The sequence below is a fragment of the Urocitellus parryii genome, chromosome 1, assembly GCF_045843805.1.
Source record: "Urocitellus parryii isolate mUroPar1 chromosome 1, mUroPar1.hap1, whole genome shotgun sequence".
Lineage (NCBI taxonomy): Eukaryota > Metazoa > Chordata > Mammalia > Rodentia > Sciuridae > Urocitellus > Urocitellus parryii.
This window is the reverse complement of record NC_135531.1, coordinates 217966733-217976361: the sequence shown is the minus strand read 5'-3', so window position 1 is coordinate 217976361 and position 9629 is coordinate 217966733.

The window sequence follows — 9629 nt, the reverse complement described above, 5'->3', positions numbered from 1 at the left end:
ATATAAAAGCTACCTGATGTACATAGTACTTTCAGTGTAACCAAAAATATGTGTATCCCCTACAAAAACAGTAATCTTGATCTAGTGCATGGCTTATCTAGGAATGTTTTTTTGCATACTCATTATAAGTACAAAATTTAGATTTAATAGTATGACATAAAAATAATGAGAGGATGAGTAGATCTAAATATATTTCAGAGGTAGTAATAATTTTGGAGATATAATTTTTTTGGTTGGGCATAGGTGATATTTAACAAATAGTTAAATCATTATCTTTCACATTGAAAAATCCAATAGATAATTCCTTGAAAAATTCTTTAAAAATAATAATTGGATATATTAAGTTTAATAAGACCAATAAGTTGAAAATTGTAGCCTTTTAGAAAGTAAAAACTGAGACATAGATAATATGGGCCATTATTTTGTGATATCTTCTGAATTTATCTAATTTTTAATATGTGTGAAAGAATCTTTTCTTTGAAATTTAAGGAAAGAAATCTACTTAAATATTTGATCACTAAAATTATAGGCTTTAAATAGGGAAAATTTTGGCAAAATGTTTTTGTGCCCAAATCATAGCACATATAAAAAAAAAAACCAGAAACAAAAATGGAAAGAAAACAACAAAAAGTCCTCAAATAAATTCAGTTCTAAACTAACCAGCTTATTGTACAGAATTACTGTGCCTTACACTAGCTTCCAAGTTATACTGACCCCATTGTGCTGGGTCTCTTACCTAGCAGTCATATATTTGAATAATTAATTATTACTTGCTGTAGTGATACATCATTAGTATAAGATAATGACATTTCCAGATAGCCAAAGTATTCCTATGCAGACAGAATCTTTGGCAAATAAATACTGTGTGAATGTAGACACTAGGTCAAAATAGAATCATGAATATTTTTAGGGAAACTTATGGGTCTTAAGAATTTGATAGCGGGTGCTTTTGTTTCAATCTGAAGTAGCATTTTGTTAATGACATATCACATGATTGGATTTTTCTATCCATGGATTTATTGGATGAAATAATTACTAATATGACAAATATATTAGCCTATAATGAGGAATGCCAACATGGAGCACAGATGGTCTCCTCCAACAAGTGACAATTTGAAGCCTCAATTTATCATGAAACAAACAGAACTGTTTAGAACAACAATATTCTAATCATGAGAGAAAGAAAATAGGAACAGAGTAGCAGTGAATAGCAATTATAGTTTTATATTTTGGATCACATTTAAGGAAGCATTGGATGTTGGAAATTTTTAGAAAAGACACTTTTAGGTTCCATATCAAGTATTTTAGTTCTTTGTTGAACTGAAAACTAAATCAGAAATCAGCTGTCTTGATTGAGTACATGTGCATTCTTATTATTCTTACTATCTGCAGGGATTTAATGATGCTTGGTGTGTGTGTGTGTGTGTGTGTGTGTGTGTGTGTGTGTGTGTGTGTGTCTCGTAACCAAGCTAATTTCTGTACACTCATCTAAGAAAATGCCAGCAGGAAAGTTTGACAACAGCACCTGTGAGAAATAGCAAAAAGAGCTTTGTGTATACTATGTCCTGTGGGGGTTGGTGGTTGTTGATAAAAATCAATTTGATTCTTTACAAATAAATCAAGGGATGGAGGATGGCAAATATAGTGTGTTAGTGACTTTACACAGGACATACCCATAGAATAAGTGGCCTCAGTCAGGATATGTTTGTGGAGCATAACCAAAAACTAAAACAAAATGTTCTCATTTACACATACATCAACCATTCTGTACATGATCAATGTTGCCTTAAACACAGCTGTGTCAAAACAGAGTCCCTTCCTGAGCCTGTCTTTATTATTTTCTACTGCTTACGTTAATTGACTGAACTATCTTCCATGCAGATTTTTATCTTAAATGTACTTGTAAAAATTGGCTATAGCTATGGCAAGTTTTGGTGTCAAGAGGAAAATAGTTCCAGTTCTAGCAGAAAAAAGTCTTGTACAGTTTTTTTTATAACTTTGCTTTTGTATCTAAGACATGAATTCAAATCTCACTCTTCCCCAAAGAAGGAATAAATTTCTAAGGAGAATTCAATTGAAAAGAGAGTTTTGTCTCTCAAGCAGAGAAAGCAATCCCAGATAAATGGAAAGGCAAAAATTCATGGTTTGATGTCATGTGTCCTGGAGGATGCTGATAGCCTGCATGAATAGCATTATACATCTGTGTAAAGAAAGTGCTATTCATATGACTTAGTTGAGTAATTATTATTTTATAAATACCTATATTGACCTACCTACCCATTTATTGATCTATTGATATAGATACAAATATAGAGTTATCCCTTTGATCCTTAAAAAGAAAATAAGGCTAGTGCATTACGTTAATTTTTAATATAGTGTAATGAGACACAGAATTTGTGACAATCTTGAAACTAGAAGGAGGAAAGAGAAGTGTGAGTGACAGAAAGAAGGCTCTGATGTGTCAAGTTTTGGGGAAGATACTGGCAGGAGGGGAGGAGTGTGGTGGATAACATAGTTCACAGAGAGAAATGCATTTGGTAAATTTGTAATCATAGGTATGTGAAAAATAATTTTTCTTGATTAAAATACATTTTTTATTAATCTATACCTCAAAGTCAATTATGATTTATTTTCAGGCTTGCAGGTTCTAGAATTTTTTATGTAATAGCATGGTATAAAACTTCAAAGGAGATTCTTTGTTGGTAGTGTTGCTCTGTTGCTTTTATGACTTTTGCTGCTTATGATTGCCTTGCTTTATAAAATTCTAAATTTTCTGATATATGTTGAAATATTTTTTACAGAAGATATTTTTATCAAATTACAAATCCCCAATGATTGATTTTGTACATTTTCTGTTGGGGCTACAACAACTTCAGTTATATTTGGCAAGTTAATGGCAGTTTAATGAGCAGCTAAAGTTTTATCACTAAATTTAAAATGAAGTAAAGAAACTGAAAATAAGTGCTTAATTTGTTCCATTTTTATATTGTTATTTAGTCATGAGATCATTCCACTATCAAGATAATAAACATTTCTATCATCTATCATACCTAAAATATTGTGCTACTTTCTGATCCATCCCACTTATCTCCCATATCCCCAAACAACAAATAATCTGTCATCTGTTACAACAGAGTTCACATTTTATAGGATTTTATATTGATGCCACACACACTATTTTGGTGGGGTGTGGGGAGGGGGAGAGGTGAGAGGTCTGACTTCTTTCCTTCAAATCAGTGATTTTGAGATTTAAACTACTTTGTTGCATGTTAACATTAGTTTATTAATTAAAAAGAGTATCCAAAATACTCTTATTGAAGACATAAAAGACTTCCACATTGCTAAATTTATTAGTTTTCAGATTTTTTCCTCACTGAATTATAAGTTCTTTATTGGTTCTTTTTAGTTATGCATGATAGTAGAATCCATTATGATAAAATTATATAAGCATGGAATACATCTTATTCTAGTTAGGACCACATTCTTGTGGATGTACATGATAGTGGGATTTAAATGTTCTTTGTTGTAAATCACTTTTTATTTTGTACCAGTATCATTCACAGGTTAATCTTAACTCCCTCTTTCGAAATATAGAGGCCTTTTCCTTGAACTCCTTATTTTTATCATATATATTCCTTTTCCAAGTGAGTGCACATAGTCTGAAGGTTTAAAATACCAGGAACATGCAGATTAGTTCTAAATATTGATCTTGTTCTGGATTGTTCCCTGAACTTCATACTCATATTCAGTTTCCTCCTACTCTTATATATTTAATTAAAAATAAATCTCACTCATGTGTCTACTGCTTCCCTTTCAAGTGATTGCATCCAGTCTTACAAAGGCAGTAAAATGAGGAAAAAAAGAAGCAATGAATATGACAAATGGAAAACAAATAGCAAGATTATGTTTTAATTCCAACCTTATTAATTACACTAAATACAAATGGCCTAAATATAGAATTAAAAAACAAAGATTAACTTTTATGAAGAATCTAAAATTTTTGAACTCAAACATTTAAGTGGAGATTAAAATGGTGGATACCAGGTTGTGAGCTGGTAGTTTGTGGGGATATTGGCCAAACAATGTGAACTTTAGTCCAGAGGAATAATTTCATGAGATCTGTCATGTAAAATGTGAACTATAATTAATAAAAATGTCTTGCATTCTAGAAAATTTCTTAGAGACTAGATTTTAAGTGTTTTAACAAAGAAAAGTATGTGAGGTGATACATATGTTAATTAGCCTGGTTCAGCCATTCCATAATGTACATGTATATATTTAAAAACATGCTGTACATGGTAAATATGTACAATGTGTTTGTCCATTAGAAAAAGACAAACTGAGAAAAGTTGCTAAAACTATATGCTGCCTCCAAAAAAATGGACTCTAAATATGAATACACAAATAATCAAAAAATAAAAGAATATAAAAAGATATACTTTGTAAATATTGATCAAAGAAGTCAGAGTGGCTATATTAATATGAACCTTGATTTCAGAGCCAAAATATCACCAAGGACGACAAAAGACATTTCATAATGATATAAAAGAATCAGTTTATCAAGAAGACATAATAATTTTAAATGCATATTCACAAAATAGAAAATATATAAAATGCATTAAGAAAAAACTGAGAGAATTACTTGGAAAAATAAATCACAATTATAGTTGGAGTTTTTGCATCTGGTTTTAATAACTAGCAAAAGATTTAGGCGGAAATCCAGTAAATGATTTCCATAATTTCATCAACTAGCAATAATCTATAATTGTAGTCATTCAATAACAGCAAGATACACTGTCATTTTAATAGTACATATTAAAATTTGGGATATTTGCAAAGATTGACCCTATTCTGAGCCATAAAGCAGGTCTCAATCAACATACAAAAATTTAAGCGAGAATATATATTCTCTGATACAGTGGAAGTCATTTAGAAATCAATGACAGAAAGGAATGTGGAAAATAACCAGCTACTTGGAAGCTGTAGGAACACAATTCTAAATAACTCATGGGGTCAAACAAAAAAATTAAATGGGGAAACTGGAAAGAATTTGAGCCAAATGAAAAACATTAAAATTTGAGGAATGTTACTGAAGTAGTACTTATCAGATTTGGACACTAAATGCCTATAATAAAAGCCAGGCACTAATTACCTCAATTTCAATTTTTAGTAAATAGAAAAATAAGGAAAATTAATAAGTAAGCAGATGAACAAAAACTCTAATTTCAGTGTAGAAGTCAATGGAATAGAAAACACAATACAATGGAGAAAAATGATAAAAGCAAAACCTAGTTCTTTGGTAAAATCAACAAAATTTTAAACCTCTGAATTGACAGAATAAAGTAGAGAAAAGAGAAAAAATGGAAAAATTTCTTGAATGAATCAATTAAAACTTACCTAAGAATAACTAAATAGCATAAGTAGGACTGTATTTTTTAAAGAATTTGTATTTTTGGCTAAATATAGTTTCATGGATAAAACTGCAAGAGCAAATGATTTTCCCTCACCAGAACTAAAGGTGCCAGCATTTTGATCTTGAACATCCCAGAGTGTGAATATGTGGGAAATAAATGTCTTGTTTAAGCCATTCAGCCTGTGATATTTCACTATGCTCTACAAGCTTACTAATACAGTTGTTTATTTTAATTGTGTTTTCCTGTAGAGAAAAAATTTGTATGTATTTTTTGCTTGATTCTTGGAAATGTTATCGTTTATAGTTTTTTTATAAATAGTATGTTATTTTTAAGTCATATTTTATTGAGTGATGATCTAAATAATTATTTTAATTTTGTAAGTTGATTTTTTTTTTGGTAAATTTGCTGAAATTTTTATAGCTATTGATTATTCTTTTTTTAAGATATTTTTTCTTAGTTGTATATGGACACAATACCTTTATTTTAGTTGTGTATTTTTATGTTGTACTGAGGATTGAACCCAGTGCCTTACACATACAAGGCAAGTGCTCTACCACCAAGCTATTACTCTTTCTAGAGATAGATGTTCATTTATTGATAGTTCATATGTTTCCTTCCAATCCTACATCTTGTTACTTTTTATTTCATTTTCATATTGTCCAGTACAACCAGAATATATTAATCGTTAAAATAATATATATAAAGACAATAGAGTCTTTGTTTCATTCTTGACCCATTGAATCCACCCCTTTTCTAGTTTCCTCATGAAAATTTCTCCATTGATATTGATTTTTGTATATCATGTTTTGGTGGACAGCCTTTAAGATTGTCCCAATATTCCCTGTCTTCCAATACTTATGTCCCTTGGTTTATCCTCTTATCTTGAGTAGGGAGCAAACTTTTCCATTCACTTTTGATAAGCAGAATATGGCAAAAGAAACTAGATATTACTTCCAAGAGTCAACTCTGCAGAGAGACCCACATAAGTGAGTTTAGAAGTGAGTCTTTGAGATCAGTCAAAATTAGATGAATAGGCTTAGAAAGAATTTTCTTAGGCCTGTCAGCATCCATATGAGTGAATTTGAAGCATAACCTGCTTGGACCTTTTAGATGGCTAGAACTCTGGGTAATATCTTGGTATCAGACTTTTGAGAGAGTCTGGTACAGAAACACCCAGTTAATCTGCATTGAAATTTTTGATTCACACAAACTATGATAATAAATATTAGTTGGTCTAAGCTGTCACAGTTTTCAGGTAATATGTTTAATCATTCTTGAAGATGATCTCTTTGTTACTTTGTTAAGTATTTCTAAAATCATCACTTAAAAATAATGTTTTCTTTTTCTTATTAATAACAAGATAAAATTCACTGACATATTTTGGATACTGAAGCATTCTTGCATTTCTGGAATATAATCTGCTTGAAAATGACATATTTTCTTTGGTTTTTAGTTTGCTAATAGTTTCCCCAGAAGTTTTGCTTGCATGTTTATAAGAGAACTGATGTCACGATTTTGCTTATTTATTTTGTCTTAGCATTACATAATAGGCTTTATAAATGAGCTGGTTCATTTTTTTCACATTTTCTTAATTGAAATTAAAGAAAAAAATCTATGATGTAAAAATTTGTTACATGAATTTTGGTATAATGACATATAAAACCTTCTGAATCTGGATTTTTGAGGGGAGGGAATTGTTGACTGACATTTAATTGCCTGTAACATAGAGTGCTTTTTTAAAATCTTTTCTGGATTTTAGCATTTTATGTTTTTCTAAAAGAGACATACCCATTTATATAGGTTCATATTTTTTTAATGTAATGGTCCTAACACTTCAGTTTTTTAAAACGTCTTTTTTGTCTTAATTCCCCTTTTTGTTCTGTATTATTTTAACTTACATCTTTCATCTTTTTTATTGATTAATCCTTCCAAATCCTTTCTTGCTGATCTTTTCAAGTAATAGTTCTGTTTTTATCTCAATCTCAATTTTATTTTTCTCTATTTTTATTTTATTTTGTTTCTTTAGACATTGTTATTTTGCCACTCTTTCATCAAGCATTTATTCTCTTTTATTTAGTAGTCCTTGTTTTTTGATATGCATGTTTTAACCATAAATTTCCTTCAACTACTGCTATAATCATATATTTGTATATGCAGAATTTTCATTGTCATTAATTTTCATTGCCACCAATATTTCCTGATTATGCTTATAAATTTATTTTAAACCCAAGGAATAATTAATAATATGAAGTTTAAATTAAAAGTATATTTCTTTTGTTAATGTAGAACTGAGTTGCATTGTGAACAGAGAGCTAAGGTATCATTTTATTCTTTGGAATTTATTGTTACTGCCTTCATGATTAAATACATGATCTTTTTTTTTTAAATGTTGTCTATATGGTCAAAAAAAACATGCTTTTTTCTGTCACTGTAGACTTCCATATATCATCTGTCATCTCCACATTGTTTTATTTAACACCTTCAATGCCTTTGCATATAGCTTTCTTTACTTTCTCTGTAGTGTTTGAAATGTTTTAAAAAATGTATACAACCAGAGATAAGAAAAATTGTGCTTTATATGGGTAATAAGAATTATAATGCATTCCACTGTCATACACAAATAAAAAATTAATTAAAAAATAAAAAAATAAAAACCCCAACTATAGAAGGTTTTAGTTAAGTTCTTTTAATTGTTTGATACATCATATTGACATATGTTTAACTTTATACATGTTAATAATGCTATATATTCCTTATGTTCTTCTTTGTATCAGATGCAGCATCTGTTTTTCCTTTATATTATAATGTTTTACATTAAGTTGTATTCCATTAGATATAAGAAGAGGCACCTACATTTTTTTAAAAAATTCACATTTGTCTGGAACATTTTCTCCATCTGTATTATATTTAAACTTTAAATATAAACTTTATTTAAATATAGCATTATTATATTTAAACTTAGATTATGCCTTTAGTATTTTTCAACTTTGTATTTAGAATTTTTATATTACCAAAACCTTCTTAATGAGCTCAGGCATGTTCATATAAAAATAATGTAAACATTTTCTGCAAAAGCTACATCTCGTCAGTTCAGATGTTAGTAGGGAAAAGTAGTTCATTTAGAACTAAAAGAACCATAATGCTACAGAGCTAGTAAATGGTCTTGGTTTGTGGCTTCATAAAGTGAATTATTCAAAGAATATCCCAAGTTTGACTTACTATGGAGACTAAACTTCAATATGGTACAAATCCTAGGTTCGTGAAGAGATGGGTAAACTATGAATAAAACTTGGAGATCCCTGAGTCATCTGCTTAGCAATGCCAGTACAACTGCTGAAGATAAGGGTTCTTTTTAAAACTCCCATGTGAGCTGTACCACAGATCCCTACCAGCTGGCGGTTTTCTTGGCATGTAACTATGGTTCAGTGCCAGCTGCATAGAGGCAGGGCATGAAAAGAAAGATTGAATGGGATAAACTAGTAATTATGTTTGTGTGATTTGCTAGGTGATTGGGTTCTTTAAATGAGAAAGTTACTACTTGGAAAGATGCAGAAAAGAACCTGACTAGAGTGTGAAAACAATATTTGGTAGTATTTTTCTCCTCAGGATTTACTCTTCATTGTAATTTTAATAAGTATGTATTAAAGGAGCAAATGATTTATGTTCCAGTATGAGCTCTAATAGATAACGTCTCCATGTAAGTCATCATAGTTTTATGCCCACTTTTATTTCTTTGTTTGAATACTGTTTAGATGTATTTTGATGTTTTTTAAGGGTATGATGTGTGATTTTGAAAACACATATTTGAATGCAGCTTCTCCCTTGTGAATCAATAGTAATAAGTTAAATCAGAAAATACTGTTTCTCTTTAAAGCTTGGCCGTTCTAGGGCAAGTTACAGGCTCTTATCTCAATGTTTTACTTTCAAGTTGTCTAAGCAAATTGGAAATAGTGCATTGAAGGCACTTTCACATGTGATATCTGTTAAATGTCATTTACAATTTATGTAGTCTTACACAGAATTTTCCTTTCTATCTTTGGAGACTGATAAATAAAATTTGTTCCCTGCTATGTTTTTTTTTTTCTTATTTGGCCAAGGGAATATTTAAATGTATCCTTTTTTGTGCTATAGAAGGACAAACCTATTGTTTTAATATTTTATTCATCAATTCCATTGCATGTATAAATTTGCTATGAATTACCTTCTTTATGATTA